A 20,932-nucleotide genomic window follows, 5' to 3' on the forward strand; every position below is an offset into this window, starting at 1 on the left:
AAACAGTTTTAGCTTGGAATCCTATTACAATTCTATTTCAATATAAATAAGCTGACACCAGAAGCAAACGATTAACCCCAAAGCCACTGGCTGTTCATTAGCTAAGGAATAATTTTACATTTCATTATTATTTGTGTTGGCTAAATTTCCATTAAAACTAATTTAGTAAACTGGCTTTCTGATGGGCTTGAAATTAAAAGGAGGAAGAGAAGGCAAGGAGGGGACAAAACAGAGGCCACCATTTGCGCATCAAGGGACGGAAAACTCATGAGGGCAAATTGCCACTTTAATTAAAAATAATGTCTCAATTCACTTTCAAAATGAACCACCAGAAAGTGCCTGGGAAATTTTCCCTGGCCAGGATGTCTGGCTCGTTTACCAAGTGGGTGATTTCTGTTGCTGGGGTTTCCAGTTGAATGGAGGAATGGCCGGCTCATTCCCAGCTCCCCCCACCCCCAGCTGAGCAGTTTTCAGTTGGGGAGAAAGGGCCTCAAACTCCTCAAATACTTGCCCCAGAGCCTGGGTAAAGAAGTCCATGCTTCATTCTTTGGGCCATTCATCGTGCAGGCTTAAGGACCCATATGTAACATTAAAATTAAAATACCAACAACTAGCTTAGCTCACATTTCACAAGCACTCACTTTAGCCACACCCTGTACTAAGTACTTTCTTGAATTAACTCATTTAATTCTCTGAATCTCTCTAAGGAGGTATAGTCTATTTATATTCCTATTTTACAGATGTATAAGCTGGGGCACGGGATGAGTAATGGATATTACTCAGTAAAGATGGCCCAGAGCTGAAATTCAAACCTGTCATATACACCAGAGCTGAGTGCTTAACCATTAAGCTATATTGCCTCTTGATAAAATAATGAAATGACCTTGTGCTGTTTAAGTATAAAAACCGACAGGGCACAAGGTATATAATGAGTTGTTAGGGAAGACAGTGATTCAAAGGTGAGTGGGGGACAATTCTGGGTGGGACTTAGAATGCCAGACCCAGGGTTTTGAACTTGACTCTGGGGATTCACAAAGTACAGTGCCCAGACCACTGGGAGTCCATAAACAGATTTTAAAATAATATTTTGTGGTTATGTGTATGTTTTAAGTTTATTAGAGATATATTTAGCTCACATATACAGTTGGGCAAAAAAGATAATCCTTATTTAAGAACAAAAGAAATTTTATTAACATTTGGAGTTCCCAGTTGGCACTAGTGATAAAGAATACTTCTGCCAGTGCAGGAGATGCCGGAGACTTGGGTTTGATCCCTGGGTCAGGAAGATTCCCTGGAGGCAGGCATGGCAACCCACTCCAGTATTCTTGCCATGGACAGAGAAGCCTGGCAGGCTACAGTCCATGGGGTTGCAAAGAGTCAGACATGGCTGAAGCAACTTAGCACTCATGCATGTATTCTCTTACTATGTATCAGGCATTGTTCTAAGTGCTTGGCATTTTAACTCAGAACAACTCTATAAGGCAGGTACTATTTTTCACTTCAATTATAGATAGGGAAATGGAGGCAAACAGAAGTTAACTTATGCAAGGCTCCCAGCCAGCAGATGACAGAGCCAGGATTGGAACCCAGGCATCTATCTCCAGGCTAGGCTCTCAATGATTATGCTAAGTGACTAAGAGATAGGAGGGTGGAATATAAGCATGATGGAAGCGATTGATGTCCGATGACCAGCATCTGCTCCAGGTGATGTCGTCTGGGATGTGTTCTTCCCAAGGGCTGTTGGGAGCTGTGGCTGGCTTCCACCCCTGTGAGAGGCGCTGCCAGCAGACCTGCTGTTTGTAGCCAATAGGGCAGGATTCCCAGCACATTTCAAGGATCAGGTGTCCACATCGGAAACCAACTCAGCTCTCGGTGGCCAAAATCACTTTGCGGGCAGTGAAGATTTTTCGCTCCTGTGTGACGGACCAGTATGCACCCACTCTGGAAGCTAGAGGCCCCGGGGACCCCTCCGCCCAGCTGCTTTGGAACCCGGTAGAAGGAAGAGCAAGAGTGTGCCTTTGGATGGCTCCAATGCAGGAAACATTATACATTCACAGAAGACATAACCACGCTGCCTCCCCTGACCTGTGACAGCGGAAGCAGGACTGAAGACTGCCCTCCCCTGCGCATCAGTGCCTAGTCCATCTCCATCGGAACCTTCTCGCTGGTGAGTTCTCTATATGGACCACCCTTACCAAGGATGCCCACTCCCACCCCAACCCATCTGCTTTCCCAGAAGCTCCGCTGAGGCAGAAATTGTGTCTGTGCCCCTTTCCTGTCCTGCATGGCCACCATAAACATTTGATGCCCAATCCAGAAGAGGAGGGTGGTCACCAGCCCAGGCTCTGCTACCACTCACTTTTTACTTCCTATCTAAATGGCCCTGGGCAAGCCCGGTAACCCCTCCGTGTCCACTGTCTTCATCTGAAGAGGAGACTGATTGCAGACCCAAGTCATATGATGGGGTTGGGAGGGTTATCTAGATAACGTATCTAAAACACTTGTCCCAATACCAAAAACATATTGAATATTAGATAAATAATAACTTTGACTCAATAATATTAGTACGCTTCAAGTTTGATGGTCGAGATCTGAAGTTTGGAGGTGGGCAAACGTAATTTACATCTGCCACTCACACCTGTGTTGGGTTTGGCATCAAGTAGGCACTGCAACCTCCCAGACCTGACGCCCTCTTCCCTTTATTAGATTCTCTGCTTTCCCTTCTGGCCTGGACAAGCCCTCACTTCTCTAACTAATGGGAGGAGTGATTCTTTGTCAGAGAAAGGGGAGACATCCTCAGAAAGGCATCTGAAACGTTGCCATTTGCGGTTTCAGAGAGAAGGCCATAGCTACTCTTTCAATGACACATGCACAAAAGCCCTTGTTATGGACACAAATAAGAAAAGTGAACCCTTCGCCTGGTGTAATTCACTTCATTTATTGACCAAAGGCCTCTCCCCCAACCCCGATTTCTTTGCGTTTGTCAGCGGTTCAGAGACCCCTGGCATTCAGCATGATTTGTAATGTAAATTATATAATTGTACTTTCACATATTTTAACATCAAATGAAATGATTGACTACAGAATCGGAGCTGTCTACAGGTGGGGGTCAATTACCATCTGAATAATCACAGTGCCACACAAGAATAGCACAGCCGCTGAGCGTGACATATTTTTATCTCTATGCATTTCAATGAAGTCAGGCTGGTACATAAAAGGTTATCACCTAGGAAACATATTTTCCTAAGCACAAGTTAAACATGCAAGTGAGATCAGCAAAGATATTCAATTTAGCCAGTCAACCCTAACCTATTAATATTTTAACAAAATCCAGTGAGGATAATTTTTTTTCTTTGATCCCATTTCATGTGAGCAGCCGGGAAAGGGAAGAAAAATTAAAAACAAAATAGTCAAGCATACAGAATGAGGTTATGTATTAAGTGGGCTATTTAATGTTTCTGGCATTTCATAGCCCAGGGGGAAAGTGTGGATGGATTTAACCATCAAGAGCTGTGTTCCCTTGGCCACAAAGTTCGAGAAACATAAAATAATCTATACTTCCAAGCTGACAAATCGTACCTGACACCCAGCTTCATCTCACCGGGACTCCGGAGATCAGCATTAATCATCTGTTACAGGGAGTAAAAAGAAAAGTAAATCATGCCACACTGAAAAGTGAGATGGAAGGTCTTCGGGCAAGGATTTTAATCAATAATATGTGGGATGATAACCAGAAGCTATTGTTTTAATCTTCCGATATGAAAAGAAATGAATGCAAAACACGAAACTACCGAGAGCCGAAGCAGCTTCCGTGAGGCCTCGTAAGAACCGAAGTGTTTGGCAGCCCAACTTCACCGATTGATTCATGACAACACACACACCATCTCTTTTTAAAGGGAGTCAAGTGCATTCTTGGAGTGGCCTATTTCTATAGCCTCGGCTGTTGCCCAGTGCTGGACCCGGGGTTCTGATGTGCTCAGTTTCCCTTGTGTAGTAAATGTCTAGGTTTTGTGTGTGCAACATACATCACTGCCTCTTCTATGGGCACCTTCATTTTCCTCGAGACCCATCCCTCCCCTACTCCCAGTCCCTGTGGTTTGGGTTGTACTGACTTCACCAGGGGCTCCAGGAGAAGACATGTCTCTGTCCCGGCATTACTGTGATTAATCAGTTCAGGGATGGGTGTGTTGTTCACTAGAACCCATGAAATGCAGCCTTGGGTGTTCTTGGCAGTATTATTGTAAAAGAGGCTGTTATGGTTTGAACTGTGTTTCCTCTCCAAAATATGTATGGTGAAGTCCTAAGGAGAAGGCAGTGGCACCCCACTCCAGTACTCTTGCCTGGAATATCCCATGGACGGAGGAGCCTGGTAGGCTGCACACCATGGGGTCACTAAAAGTCGGACACAACTGAGCGACTTCACTTTCACTTTTCACTTTGATGCATTGGAGAAGGAAATGGCAACCCACTCCAGTGTTCTTGCCTGGAGAATCCCAGGGATGGGGGAGCCTGGTGGGCTGCCATCTATGGGGTCGCACAGAGTCGGACCCGACTGAAGCGACTTAGCAGCAGCAGCAGCAGCAGCAACTCTAAATACCTGACAATCTGATGTTATTGGGCCATAGGATCATTGTAGATGTGATTAGTTACAATGAAGTCTTACTGGAATCAGTGGGACTCCTAATACACTGTGATGAGCATCTTTATAAAAAGAGGAAATTCAGACACAGGCTTACACGTAGGGGAGGGCCATGTAAAGATGAAGAGGTTGGGGTGATGCCTTTACAAAGCCAGAGAGCACCAAATACTTCCAGCAAACTAGCAGAAGCTAGGGGAGAGGCATGGAGCAGAGTCTTCTCACAGCTCTGAGAAGAAAAATCAACCCTGACGACATTTTGATCTCAGACTTCTAGTCTTCAAAACTGGGAAACAATTTCTGATGTTTAAGCCACTCCGTCTGTAAGACTTTGTGACGGCAGCTCTTGCAGGCTAATACAGAGGCCCACTCTCTTTTATTCCCACGTACCAGGAACTTTGAACATTTAAACCTGGTCTATGCTGTGGTCTGAATGTGTTCTCCCAAAATTCCTATGCTGGAATCCAAACCCTGACAGATGGTGGTATTAGGAGGTGGGGCCTTTGAGAGATGTTTAAGCCATGAGGGTGGAGCCCTCATGAATGGGATTAACATTCTATAAAGAGGCTCCTGAGAGGTCCCTAGCCCCTTCCACCATATGAGGACACAATGGGAAGTCTGTGACCTGGAAGAGATCCCCTCACCCAAGCATGCTGGCACTCTGATGAAGGACTTAGAGCCTTCAGAACTGTGAGAACTTGTTTATGAACTGCCTGGCCTGTGGCATTTTGTTATAACAGCCCAAACGGACTAAGAGAGCACGGCAGGCATTTATCTTTCCTAGCCATGAAGCCAACAATTGCAAAGCTGAGAAAATACTTACAGAGATACCTACCTCAGACAAATGTTGCTTGAGCCCCTGGACCCATTCATCTCTATTAAGTTCCCACTTTTACTTAAGCTAGTTAGAATTTAATTTTCATCATTTACAACCAAAGGAACCCTGAATGGTTTGTTCTGAATGCAATCAACATCATCTTGCATGTGTGCATGCAAAGTTACTTCAGTTGTGTCTCACTCTGTGCAACCCCATGGACTGTTGCCCGCCAGGCTCCTCTGTGTCCATGGGATTCTCCAGGCAAGAATACTGGAGTGGGGTGCCATGCCCTCCTCCAGGCTATATGATCTTAGGATGAATTAATAGATACTAAGTCTTTAGAACAAATTAGACACAGGAAGATTGCATTCAGTTTGAGGCATCCTACATTCAAAATGGATTCAGGTAAATGTGGGCAGAGTGTTTGGGTGGTGAGAAGCCTGGACAGTGAATCACAGGAGACATAAAGAGATGCTTGTTGTAGGCCCCCCAAAAAAAATTTATAGAAGACATGACAGATGACCTCAAATATCCACAGGAATGGGAATTAAAGAAAAGACTAGAATTTAATCTCATGTCCCCAAGGATAAAAATAAGGAGCCACAGGAATACTAGAAAGAAAACACTGATTTTCTAATGCTCCCAGCTATGGGAGAAAGTAACGAGCTGGCCCTGAAAGCAGTGAGTTCTCTGTCACAGAAGGTATTCCAGCAGCAGAGGGGAGTTCTGTCTCCTGACGGGTGCTCACTGAAGGGGTAGACAGGTTGTGTGTGTGCTGTGCTTAGTCGCTTCAGTCGCGTCCGACTCTGTCGACCCTATGGACTGTAGTCCACCAGGCTCCTTTGTCCGTGGGATTTCCCAGGCAAGAATACTGGAGTGGGTTGCCATGCCCTCCTCCAAGGGATCTTCCCAACCCAGGGATCAAACCCAGGTCTCTCGTGTCTCCTGCACTGACAGGTGGATCCCTTATCACTAGCGCCACCTGGGAATTTGGATGACCTTAAAGTCCTTCCAGCTTCGACTTTAGTTCTGTAATTCCTTTACCAGAACCCAGGTGACTTGGACACGTCCTTTCCCACCTGTGGACCTCAGTTTCCTCATCTGTAAAGTAAGGAAGTTGGGCCTGATGGTCCTTAAACATCATTTTGACTAGAACATGCCATGATTTCATTTTTCCAACTCTGTCTTTTCTGCCTCAACTTCTATGGAAGCTGAGCTTGGGCTCACTCTGAATGCAGAATATCATACCACTAATCTTTTTTTTTTATTTAAGGTGGACCATTTTTAATGTCTTTACTGAATTTGTCACAATATTGCATTTGGTTTATGGTGTGGTTTTTTGTGTTTTTTTTGGCCATGAGGCATATGGAATCGTCGCTGTCCAACCAGGGACCAAATCTGTACCCACCGCATTGGCAGTCCTAACCACTGGACCACCAGGGAAGTCCCTGCTGCACTAATCCCTGATTCAAGGAGCAGCTAACGTAGATGTGGGACTGGTGAAGCAGGGGGACACAGAGCAGGGGTCATCTCACATTCTTTCTCTATTTGCTTTAATGAAATTGCCCACTTCACAGCAGAGGGCTTAGGGGTGACATTAAACTTATAATCCATTTGGCTCTAGATTTCTTTTGGATGGCCCGTAGGCACACACTATTGGCCAGTTAAGGAACAAAGTGGATGAAAGCTTAAAACGGCATCACGAGCTCTCTCTAGTCTTTCTTTGGAAGATGCTGGGATTTCGTGCTAAGGGGGAGGAAAAGTGGGATGTTCATCTTATCTCTCAGCCCCAGGTTCCCTCTTCATCTGGACTATTATCCTTTGTAGCCCTTGTCACATGATGGCCAGACAGTTAACTGCCAACTCAACACAGGATTTAGGTTTGATATTGCAAAAAAAAAAAAAAAAGCCTGGGCAATATAAAAGAAAACATTCTTGTTTTGCCCAGTATAAATGTGGGCTGGGCCAAGTGAAAGGCAGTTGTTTATCATCAGGAGAGAAATCAAGAGTGGATTGTGGGAGAATTCCTGTCCATTGGGCTGGGGAAAAAGTCTTGAGATTGTTCTGGGCAAGGCACGTCCCAGCCATTTTGAAAAGACCCCATGCTGCTCTTCAGCATATTAAGATTGATCCACTTATTATCTTGGCCTGTTTAAGCTCTTCCTTGATTCTAAATTATTTTTCAAGTCAACAATCTTTTTTTCTTTTTTTAATTGGAGGATAATTGCTTTACAATATTGCATTAGTTTCTGCATATCCCATATCCCATTCTCATCAGACATGGCTCTGGGGCTTCCCTGATGGCGTAGACAGTAAAGAACCTGCCTGCAATACAGGAGACCCGGGTTCAATCCCTGGGTTGGGAAGATCCCCTGGAGAATGAAATGGCAACCCACTCCAGTATTCTTGCCTGGAGAATCCCATGGACAGAGGAGCCTGTCAGCTACAGTCCACGGGGTTGCAAAGAGTCAGAAACAACTGAGCAACTAACAGTTCCTTACTAATCTTTAAAATGAATCCCCAGCAGGAACAGGAACACTGTCTGTTTAGAACATCCATAAGGCGCCGTTATTTTGAGGGTTTTGCCCATTCCGCTAAGAGGACCCATCTCAGGTTGGAAGGCGTTCTTGAAGAGAAAAGAAGTTACAGTGTTTTCTCTCAGAAAGGATTCATTCTTCATGAAAATAACATTTTAAATTTAGAAGGTCCTTCACTTTAAAATAGTCTTACAACTGAGGACTCCCCAGAGTGAAAAGCAAGGACAGACTGTAAAACTAATAATCCTGAAGGCCCCACAGTCAGTAAGAGTCCCTCACGCCTGCATGGAGGGTCTTGAGCATAGGCACCCCCGAGGTCATTGGCATCTCCCCGTGCCCCTGTGAAGAAAGCATGGCTGGAATTACTATTTTCAGCTTCCAGGTGGGAAAACAGATTCAGAGATGGTAAATGTCTTGCCCAAGGCTACAGAACTAATAATGCAGTGTCAGAGCTGGAACCCAGATTTTTCAACTCGATTTCCACTAGAACTGGCAGCCTCTAAACAGGGAGACCAGCAGGAATTTGAGGAGGGAAGAATTTCCTGATTGTTTAGACACCTGTTTGCCGATTCCTTAGGGTCCTGGTTCTCCGAGTGTGATCCCTGCACCAGCACCCTTAGCATCAGTCCAGCATTGGCCAGAAATGCAAGTTTCTTGGGTTCTATCCTAGACCTTTTGAATCAAAAACTGGAAGAGGGGCCAGAAACCTGTGTTTGCAAGCCCTCCAGGTAATTTTGATGCACACTCAAACTTTCAGCACTGCTCCCATAGAAGTTGAGGGTGTTTTGTGGGTTTGCTGAAATGGCTGCTTCGAAACACGAGTCAAAATTCCAACTCATCACCTCCAAATTCCATTTAACCAAGGCCAGAGTCCAAAGCCTTGAAAAGCTTGTTATGATTCAAAGTTGCCTTCCCCAGCTCTGAGACCGCAGGAATAAAGACTCACTTACACTCCTATAGAGGCCTGTCCCCAGCTTCTCTGCCAGTCACTCACCATTGGCACAGAATTAAGCCCAGCTCAGCCATGCGGCTGATTATATTCTGGGACTGGGTGACCAGTAACCTTAATCCTGTAATCTTTGGAAAACAAAGAGCTAAAGTCTCCTGGATGTCTGGGGTAAGCAGAGGAGGCCCCAGGGGTTTGGTTTCATCTGTGTTAAGCCAGAAGGACCATGAATGCATCTGTATACATGCCCATGTTTGCTCCCTCTTGGATCTAAGCATTCTTCTGCGGGAAATATTAATGTGCAAAGAAAACAAACATCACCAGAAAGATGGAAAGTACAAAGAGTCAGTGATTATTAAAGTTGGGAAAGCAGGACTGGGTTCTTTCCCCCACACTCAGATGGACTCTGTGCTGTGCTAAGTCACCTCAGTCGTGTCCGATTCTTTGCAACCCCATGGACTGTAGCCCACCAGGCTCCTCTGTCCATGGGCTTCTCCAGGCAAGAATACTGGAGTGAGTTGCCAAGCCCTCCCCTGGAGTATCTTCCAGACCCAGGGATCAAACCTGCCGCTCTTATGTCTCCTGCATTGGCAGGCGAATTCTTTACCACTAGTGCCACCTGGGAAACTCCAGATGGACTCTAAGACCTGCTAAAAACCAGGCTGCCATGGAGAGGATTCCTCTACCCAAGATCACCAGTCTCTCCGGTGGTGCAATGGTCTGGCACAGAAAATCTATTTATAGGGATGGCTGCCAAAGGAAGGAAATTGCAGTGTCTTCAAAAGGCCAGGTGGTTTAGGACAAAGTTGAAAATCATACACAATGATGTAAATCAAAGATCTTTGCAAACTGGTAGTTCTTGGGCTAAACTTAACCTCCAGGATTTTGTTTAATCCACATTTAGCCCAACTCAAGGGTATTATCTTAAAGGTGAATGTGCCACTAAATAAAAATAAGGAAAGTTCACAGAAAAACTCCGGAATTGCCCCATCTCAAAATCAGAAGATCCAGCTGCGTTGTGTCCACTCCTCCTCACGGCAGCCATCTCTCAGTCTCAGCTCCTGCCAGCTGCCCCTTTGTATGTGACTCACCTGACTTCAGCAGTAATTTAAGTTAGTAAGCCCTAATTTAAGCAAACCCTGAGTTTATACCATTTAGTATCACAGACCTAAACTGGTTTTATAATAGTTCCAGGCTACAGTAGAATTGTCTCTTGGGTGGCTATTTTCCAGTGAGTAATCAGCAATGAAACACTGATATAAAATCAGGATGAGTCTTCAGCAGTCTACAATCAATGACCCAGTAAATGTTCACATTCTCTGCCAATAAAATCAAATGAAAAATGTAATAATCTATAAAAATGACAGTAAGAGAAGCTAACTAATGACTTAAAAATCTTTGTATTCATTGATATCTTTCTTTTCTTTTGTTTTCTTTTTTTGCCTGCCGTTGTGACTAGAAGCCCCGTGAAGGCAGGGACTTTGTTCTGATGACCGCCATATGCCCAGTGCCTAAAACGATGTCTAGTACCCTGTAGGCATTTACCAAATATTTGTTGTGCAAATGAACAAGAGTAGTAGTTGAGCCATTGCTCTGAGCAGTTTATAAGTAAGATTTCAGAGATACTCTTTAACAGATGAGGAAACCGAGATAAAAAGCAGGTAACCAGCATGCCCAATGTCACCTGGCTGGTCAGTGGTGCACCAGACCACTGACCATTCCTGGCTCCTCTCTAGCCTCCTACTGCAGCTCAATTTCTCAGGCTGAAACTGACTAATGAAGGCTCCCAGAGCCAGTCCAAACCTTTAAATGTCTTTCTGGTGCAAAGTATACACTCACTAAAAGCTTTTCAAATTTGAGTTACTAAAAGTGTTATTTCCCTGAGAATAAGAACAGGAGGGCTGTTAAAGAAACCTGTGATCTAACAAAAAGGCCAGAAGTCAGGAAGTTAAAGACCCTCTCAGGGATCAGTTTCTATTTCTGCTTCCTCTTCCTTCAGCCTTCATAGGTTCCTGTTTTCCCATCTATAAAAATTGGGAGAATACTTTCTCTGACCTCCTTTTCACAGGAACATTTGCTGGGCGAAATGTGATGGAGGAAAATGCAAAACATGTAGTATTTATGATAATACACTTCCTTGACAAGTTTAAAATGTGGTTTCCAATTTCTTATCTTATTGTCTCTGTCCCCACCTCTAAGAACTCTGATAATAGGCCATGGATTGTTAATTCCATAAAAATAAGAAAAGTGAGGCTCAAAAGTAATGATCGCTTGTTTAGTCACTCAGTTGCATCCGACTCTTTGCGACCCCACGGACTGCAGCACACCAGGCTTCCCTGCCCTTCTTCATCTCCCTAAGTTTGCTCACACTCACGTTCACTGAGTCAGTGATGCCATCCAACCATCCCACGCTTTGTTGTCCCCTTCTCCTCCTGTCCTCAATCTTTCCCAGCACCAAGGTCTTTTCCAGTAAGCTGGCTCTTCACATCAGGTGGTCAGAGTATTGGAGCTTCAGCTTCAGCATCAGTCCTCCCAATGAAAATCATGGAGTTTACAAATAATAAAACTGGGGCTAGAACCAACCCACTTCTTCTAGGCCAGGTGTTGATCAAGAGCTATAGGGAGAATGGGATATTGCTATAAATGTGCTCTGTGATGTATGGGGATGGAGTGATTCAGATAAGCAGAAGGTCAAGCACAGGACCAGGTTGTATACCTCACAATGAAAAAGAGAGAACAGGCTTCCCAGAGCTTATGTTAAGCCATGAGCAGCCTAAGGGAAGAGAGATGAAGGGCAAGGATTCCAGATAAAAAGTATTTCCAAGGTAGTTCAAAGAGCATTCCAGAAATGCCAAGTGCAGAGGCTGTCCATGCCAGATTTGAGATGCTGGCCGATATAAGAAGGGTCAGGGAAACTGAGACCTTGAATGCCAGGCTACTGACATAATCTTGTTTTTCCTAACAATTGGAAGCCCATGGGATTTTCTTAGTGGAAAGAACATGGGCGTTGGAGGTAGCAAGTCATGGATTCAAATCTCAAGACTACCTCTTTCTATTTTAAATCATTGGTTGGCTGATTGGAGGCCAAAAGCCTGTCACTCAGTACAGCAGCGACTACTCCACTGTCCCCAAGCTGGCTGGACAGGGCCTGGGGCGATGCAGGCAGAGGAGATGAGAGTCCGAGAGGCCCGGCTGCAGATTCATCAGTGATGTGGCTCTGCTGAAGCACAGAAGCATCTCGATCAGGCAGTGCGGGAGAAGAGAAGCGGGGTGTTGCAGGCTCCAGTGTTGATTTGCATTCGAGTATTTTATGTAGAGAACTCTCTCTTCAGACTTGCAACAGGCCCATAATTAGGGAGACAGGGTGATGGTGTCCCTCGCAGGTTGGCTAATGCATTCCACTCTTACCGTCACCTTTCAAGTGTGTCTTTGAGGCTTTTCTTTCTGGATTGTTCTGGGAGAGTCTTATGTGAATAGATAACCACCCACCTTGCACAGTGTTGACCAGCATAACCTTTCTACACACTTTGCAGCCCCTGCAAACCTGACAAAGCATCCTCCATAATCAGTGTTCTTATTTAGAAAGGCCAGCTTTATTGTTATTTTTTGAGAGCTATCGTGTAAGAAATAGATACATTCAAGGGGAAACAGGCAAGCTACCAGCCATTAGAAGGAAAGAAAGAAATAATTGCTTTTTAATACATTATTTATCACCTGTTCAATGCTAACATCTTTCTTGTGGAGCTCAGAACTTCAGTCACACTAAAGTAGGCTCTTATTTACTCGCCATTGTATAAACGTAGACAATAAAACTATGGGGCTTCTTTGGTGGCTCAGACAGTAAAAGAATCTGCTTGCAATGCAGGAGAGCTGGATTCAACCCCTGGATCTGGAAGATCTCCTGAAGAAGGGAACGGGTACCCCTTCCGGTATTCTTGCCTGGACAATCTTATGGAGAGAGGAGCCTGGCGGGCTACAATCCATGTGGTTGCAAAGAGTCGGACACTACTGAGCAACTAAGAGGGAATTGAGATTCCACATGTCACTGGCAAGGCCAAAAATATAAAAAATAAGTAACACAACCCAGACATGAATTGATCCTGGACATGTGATACTGATTCCCACCCCTTGCACTAGGCCCCAGCTGTTCTGCTGTCCCTCTCCAGCCCTCCTTTTCAGGAAACTAAACTAAGGGGTCCTGAGATTAGTTCTGGGGTTTGGCAGCTAGATTCAGACCAGCTCTCAGGGAGCAGATGTTCTGCTGACAAATACTTCCATCGTGATCGGCACACGCTGTCACCTTGGTGGGCTGGCTCAGAAGCAAAAGCCAGCGAGTAAATGGACCATGGAAGCTGAATTACCAGCCCAGCCCTTGGTGGTTTTTAAATTATAGATTTTTAAACAAAACTAAATATAGAGCAATTAAGAAATGGCTCCACGTTCTACTCCAAAGAACAAAATAGCTGAAGTGGAGTTAACATCACACATGCATATGCATGAGATGAACAGAGGGAGCTGCTTAGAGTAAAACCCAAACTCTCTAGCTGGGTTTTCTCTAGCATAGCCCACACGTTCCTGCCTCGGGGCCTTTGAACATGCTGTTCCCACCACCCCATTTCCCATTCCATTCTCCTCTTTGCTAGATCTTTCTCTTTCTTTTGAACAGACACCTCAGATTCTCCCCCAATTCCCCTCTCAGTCCATTTTATCTCTTCTCATGGATTTTATGACCACTGGCCATTTTTTTTTTCATTTATTTCCTTTTTTGGGGTCTCATTCCCCTACTAGTGCCCAAAGCCTCTTTTTTTTCATCTGTACCATCAGCCTTCCCTGATGGCTCAGACGGTAAAGTGTCTGCCTGCAATGCAGGAGACCCGGGTTCAATCCCTAGGTCGGGAAGATCCTCTAGAGAAGGAAATGGCAACCCACTCCAGTATTCTTGCCTAGAAAATCCCATGGACGGAGGAGCCTGGTAGGCCACAGTCCATGGGGTCTCCAAGAGTCGGACACGACTGAGCGACTTCACTTCACTTCAGTTCACCAATATTTCCACTCTGCCTGTTTCTGTGACAACTGAGATGCTGAAAGCCAGTCACCTTCACTGGTCTCCCTTCCTTTGGCTCAATAGGACTGCTAGTCTGTTTTATAGAAATGATTAATATGGAGGTTGCCAAGGGCTGAAAGGAGAGGGAAATGAATGGATATAGAGTTTTAGTTTGGTAAGATGAAAAAGCTCTAAAGTTTCATTGCATATCAATGTGAATATAATTTAAAGTACTGATCTATACACTTAAGACAGCTAATATGGTAAGTTTTGTGTATGTATTTTTTACCACACTTAAAAAAAATTGATGTATATAATATGATAACTTTTGTGTAAGAAACATGAGGAAATGGGAATTATATATATATAGTATTTTTGTAATATATATTACAAAAATAGTGTATTTGAATATGTATCACCTATTAAAATATTATATATTATACACAGTTAAAATATTACATTAAAATATATATTACAAAACAGTAAATTTAAACATAGTATTTTTATATATATAGTATTTTTCTAAAAGGAAACTGAGAAAAGATAAACCAGAAATGAATGAAAATGGCTTCCTATCATGATGGGCTGGAAAAGGGCAAAAGAGAAGGAAGGGGTGGGAAGGAGAATTTAGTGAATACACCCTTTTAAATAAGATTCTGACGTTTGAACCTTGTGACTATTTTAAAAGAACAGAGTTAAATTTGAAAGTGTCTGGAAAGTAAACCCTAACACTGAAATCAAACAGAAATGAATAAACTATCTATCACAATGATAATATAACCACACACCCACACAAAAGTACTTGTAGCAACTTTTGAACATAATATTCCAACAGTTAACATATAGTGGGATGTCGTCTAAGAACAAAAAAAGCGTAAAGAAATCTTGAACTTTATTTAAAGCATCTTTTATCCATAGGAGTATCTGTGTGGTAAATCTGACCAATTTTGTGTATACTGTAGGAAAGGGCAGATGAGTCAGTACATCAATATTGTTGATACCCAGTATTCTCCCTGTGAGAGAGAGTGAATGTATGGAGTGAATGAGGAAACTGAATTGAAGATGTCACATTAATCCAAGAATCATGACTGGGAGAGAAATCATGTGAGGTCAAAACTGTTTGGAACAGTTCTCCTTAATAAGAAGAAGCATTCCATGCTACCTGGATTTTTAGAAGAGTCCCACTCCAGTATTCTTGCCTGGAGAATCCCACGGAGAGAGGAGCCTGGCGGGCTATAGAGTCCACGGGGTCGCAAAGGGTCAGACACGACTGAACAAGTTCACTTCACTTGATTCTTTTAGTGTGGCCTTTCCTTTATTCCTAGACCAACTCCATGCTTTTCTCTGATGGTCAGTTTTATGTGTCCATGTGGCTAGGCCATAGTCTCCAGTTACTTAATCAAATACTAATGTCAGTGCTACAGTGCAAGAATTTTGTAGATGTGATTAAGGTCCCTAATCAGTTGACTTTCCATAGGGAGGTTATTCTAGATAGTCTGGGCACAACTAATTCAATCAGACACGTGACTTGAAGAACAGGATAGAGGCTTTCTAGAAGAGAAGAAATTCTGCCTGTGGACCACATCTCCAGCCCAGGCCTGAGAGTTCCAGCCTGCCTTCCTGATAGCCTATCATACAGATTTAGGACTTGCCTAGTCAGCCAAGTCCTTGCAATAAACCTTTTAATTATATCTTCTACCGGTTCTCTTAGCCTGAACCCTAACTGATATATCTTCTAATAGATTTCTTTTGTTTCTCCTTTAATTCACTTTCATTACTTATTACCAAGTAATGTAGCCCCACTTAAATCACAGTGTTAAGAATGTCACCATCATTATTTCTCTAGAAACTTCTCAGAGAAGGTCAGCCATAACCTCAACCCCTCATCAGACATGGGCCCTGTGTTGACCAAGGACTCCTCCTTCCAGATTTGGGGGCCCCGCCAGGATTCAGTGAATAAATAACTAGCTCTATGGCAACAGCCTATAAGAACAGCCATTTCTGGGGTTCCTCCCTCTATGCTCTGTTAATCAGACTTGGGATTTGTCGGAGGCCCTGAAATATTCATGAACAACTGCTTCAGTGATTTCGACAGCTGCACAAATAGAGATGAAGTCCACAGGGGAAGCAGGAAGACAGGGGTTCTGGGGTTTTCATGTCATCTTCTCATTTATTCTCAATCCCATCAGACAAAGAAAGAATTTGGGAAATTCCAAGGAACTCTGATAGCCAGACAGTGCCAAGCTTTAGGCAGGAAGCCAAGGACCTCAAAGGCCAGGGCATCAGAATCCCTGGGTTGGGGGGTGGGGAGTTTCTTAAAGTACAGGTTACTGGGCCGCACTACAGATTATCTAATCCAGTAGGTCTGGGGTGGGGCCTAGAATTTTGCATTTTTAACAAATTCCCAGGAGGTGCCCATGCTGCAGTTCAGGTGACCTTACTGCTTTACAATATTAAAGCAATAGCTCAAAAAGACAAGAAGGTAGATAGTCAATGCTTTACCCGTCTAATGAAAACCAGTCTGTCTTTCTTATCTGAGTCTTCTCTGAATTTTGGGCTTTGCACTGAACTGCTGGGAGCTACCTGGTCATTACAGGATGTGATCAGAGGCCTCAAAGTCATCAATTTGAAGGCTATTCTGAGCAAGACCCATACCACTATCTCTAGATTCCAGCCACTCCTGTAAGACTCAGTTCCACAGCTTTCTACCTGTATGTCTCGGTAAATGATTTTAAATCTCCGTTCTCAGTTTCCTTATCTAAGAAATGGGGACAACAATGGTCACTACTTTCTGGACTATTGTAAAGGCATCCTAAACTGATGTGGATTAAGTGGTGGCTCATAGCAAGCAATTGGATAAGTCAGAATCCTGGTAAGAAACAGAATTCACTTGGGAGGGTTCCAGCAAGAAAGCTGCGATGAAGGAATTACTCACAAGCCGTGGGCAGGTGCGGGGACCATGGCGGGATACTGAGGCACCTAAAGACTAGCAGTAGAGAAAAACTGTTCCATCTCTTAGAGCTGAAAGACAAGAGGAGGAAAATGTGCTACTGGAGGCCAGAGCATCCGGGGCTTGGACGAGGGCCACCCCAGCAGGAGCTGTAGCCGTGGAAGGGGGAAGTCATGGCCAGAGATGCAGCGCTAGTAAAGGGAGGGAAGAAACACTCCTTCTCTCTCTTCCCAACTTATGATTTCCTGCCGGCCTTCCCGTTGGCTGAAGCCAAAGGGCAATGAAACGCAGAGATGCAGGACACAAGAGTCTACTTCCTGGGTCACAGAGCAGGGAAAGAAGGGCAGAAAGAGGATGGAGCACTGCAGTACCAAGTGGAGACTCAAGAACACAGTGCTCGATTAACGTGTACCGTTGTGATCGATACAGCGAACACACATTTCTCACTTCCTGGGACAATTCCATTTTATTGCTGCTTGTTTTTTAATTGGAGGAAAATTGCCTTATAATGTCGTCTTGGTCTCTGCCATCCAACAAGGTGAATCAGTCATAATTATACAGATATCCCTTCACTCTTGAGCCTCCTTCCTCAAAAGACACATGTACCCCAATGTTCATGCAGCACTATTTACAGTAGCCAGGACAATTCCAGTTTATGCCCATGGTACATTTTCACTCCCAAAGTTTTCCCAGTTGGGAAGATAAATTATATGATCACCCTAGTTATTTATCAAATATATGAAAATCTGATCTGCAATGGGAAGAGAGTTCCAAAAAAATCATTTTGGTTCTTTGGAGACAATGTGTCCAAACTAATGTTCTGTTTATTGATGCAAGTGGGGGTTACATGGGTGTATTTAACTAGTGAACACGTATATGCAGAAAGGTGCACATTTGTGATTTCCAGAAAACTTTTCTGTATTTATACTATACATCAATAAGTAAGTTTATTGTTTTTGAGTATCCAAGCCACATCATGCTCAGAGCCAAGAACACAGAAAATAGCTATTTCACTAGAGGACACTAGAATGCTCTGTTAAGAAAACCTAACCCAGGAAATGGGGCGGCAGGTGCACTTGTTGTTGTTGAGTTGCTAGGTCGTGTTCGACTTTTTGCAACCCGACTTCTCTGGGTCGGGTCCACCAAGCTTCTCTGTCCATCGGATTTCCCAGGCAAGAATAGAATGGGTTGCCATTTCCTTCTCCAGGGGATCTTCCTGACCCAGGGATTGAACCCGAGTCTCCTGCATCGCAGATGGATTCTTGACCACTGAGCCATCAGACAAGCCCACTGGACCCATGCTTAAGAAATACCCAAAGGGGGCTATAAGGAGCCAGGACAGAGTTAAGTCTCTGTATCCAAAGAACCTACTCCACACCCCTACTCACTTGCTTTATGTGTTTAGCAAACTCACCCCACATCTCGCCTCCTCTTTGCGCCTGACATCTAGCAGGATCTTTGAAATTTATTTTCTCCTTTTAGCCTGCTGTATTTTTAATGTCTGAGTGAAAGAACAAAGGAAGGCGAACACCAGACAAGATCGTTTCATTCCTCCAACGAGCTGTTGTGTAGCCCGGTTCAAGCTCAGCCAACATAAATGTTTTAAAATTCTGCCTTTGCACAGAACAAGTGCTGGTCTAGTCATCAACTCCAAAGTCAGGCCCCTTGTTTCTGCCTTTCACTGGGTGACATAAAAGGCCCCTGCATCAATCATTAACAACATATTAACACAAGCAGCCCAGAGAAGTTTCCCTGGTCCAGTTGGTCAACCACAGTGGAAGAAATTCCTGTCGCCCAGCTGGCTGGCCATCCGCGTGATGCAGGCTGTTTTTCAGCTTTGAAAAAGGCCTGCTGATTTCTCTTTCATCTCTCTCTGAGTAACAGATACCTGGTAGGCTTGCTTTCCTTCCCCCCGCCACTGCACATTTATCCACCTGCCTTCTCGGCTTCTGGCGTTAAGAGACGCTTGCACAAACACTGACAACATTGATTCTGTGCAACCGGCGTGCCAGGCTGTTAGGACGTCTGCTCAGCATGCAGGCCAGAATCAGGTCTGCTTCATCCACACATGTCAGGGTGAGCAGGGTCTTGAAGCGTCTTGAGAAGGCAGTCGTCTGCCTAATGTTTCTGACTCTTGTATCTAATTGGTTTTGATTTGAAGCAAAACCAATCAACATGAACCTGGTTTTTTAAAAAGGCTATGTGGCTTAGCCAGACACACCCTGGAATCTCGCAGACCCAGAGAATCAGATTCAGTCTTAATTTTTATACTGATTCACTGTGTGACCTGGAGGAAGCCGTTGGTCTGTGCCAGGCTTGTTTCTTTCTTTTTTTTTTTTTAATTATGAAAGTATGAAAACACATTTACAAGAGGCTTGGAAAATACAGATCAAAGTTGCATATAGTTCCACTATATATTACAATTATTTTTAAGTAGATAAATTAAGATTTTTTGGTCAAAGTTTCAATATCAAACCCTCAAAAATTAATAGAATGAATATATAGAAAAGTAGGATATAGTAGACCTGAAAAGCACCATGAACCAATTCAACACAATTAAGAGTTATACCATTTTCACACAACAGTAGGATACAAATTCTATTCAAGTTCCCATAGACTATAAACCAGGAGATGCTGGAACATATCCAAGGACATGAGACAAGGGGCAAAAATGTGGTCTAGAGGTATTAAAATCATGCAGTCTGCTCTTATCATCCAGACTGGTTTCTTCGCATAGAAATGAGGGGTTGGTGTCCTCAGACTCTAGAAATCCTGACCTCAAAGTCCCCATCTCAGGTCTGACACTGACCTTGATTGCATGTCTTACTCCCTGCCTCTGCTTCCCCATCTTGCAAATAAGAATACGACTCGCCTTCCCTTCCTCCAAAAAAACCTTCAGTGCTGGTCAAGGATGGAACAGCAATTTAAAGGACTTGGGGAAAGTAAGGAATCAAAGTTCCAAGGATTTTAGAGTAAAAGGTGTAGCTACTTCCAGTAGGTGCTGGGTGCGGTCTCCCCATGCACCTTGGGCCTGAGGGCAACAGCACTTACCCTGGGTCTTCCTCCCTATGTGCAACTGTGAGTTTCTAAGAGAATAGACCACCCTGTATCTGCTACCTAAGCCAGGAGCTGACACCCAGTAACTACTCACCATATCTAAAGGGGAGGAGGAACCAGTGAATAGATAAGAGCAAATGGGCACCATCTAAATTAAGCCCTGAGGGCTTCCCTGATGGTCCAGTGGTTATGAGTCCTCCTGCCAATGCAGGGGACACTGGTTCTATCCCTAGTCTGGGAAGATCCCACATGCCTCAGAGCAACTAAACCCGAGTGCCACAACTACTGAACCCGTGCTCTAGAGCCCAGGGGCCGCAACTACTCAAGCCGTGTGCCTAGAGCCCCTGCTCATAACAAGAGAAGCCACCGCAATGAGAAGCCTGGGCACCACGACTGGAGAGGGGCCCCATACACCACAATGAGTGGAAGCCTGCACACAGGGACAGAGGCCCAAGGCAGCCCACAACAACTAAATAAAAATGATAATAAATACATAAATGAAGCCCTAAGATGGATAAATCTAGAGAATATCATACTTAGTGAAATAAGGCAGACAGAAAGAGACAAATAAGTATTATACCACTTATACATAGACTCTAACAAATAAAACAAACACATGTTATGCAAAACAGAAAGAGACTCACAGATAAAGAAAACAAACTAGTGGTTACCAGTGGAAAGAGGGAAGGGGGAGGGGCAAGGTAAGAGTATGGGATCAAAAAATGCAAAATACTATGTATAAAGTAGATAAATTACAAGGCTATACTACAGCTCAGGGAATCATGGCCATTGGCATGCGATACATTTTAATGGAGTAGAATCTGTAAAAACACTGAATCACTAAGCTGCACACCTGAAACTAATACAATTGTGTGAATGGATTCAGTTTTTTAAATAATTAATCAATTAAGCCAGAGAAAGAAGAAACAGGGGAGGAGAGTGGAT

The sequence above is a fragment of the Ovis canadensis genome, chromosome 14, assembly GCF_042477335.2.
Source record: "Ovis canadensis isolate MfBH-ARS-UI-01 breed Bighorn chromosome 14, ARS-UI_OviCan_v2, whole genome shotgun sequence".
In the NCBI taxonomy this organism is placed as follows: Eukaryota; Metazoa; Chordata; class Mammalia; order Artiodactyla; family Bovidae; genus Ovis; species Ovis canadensis.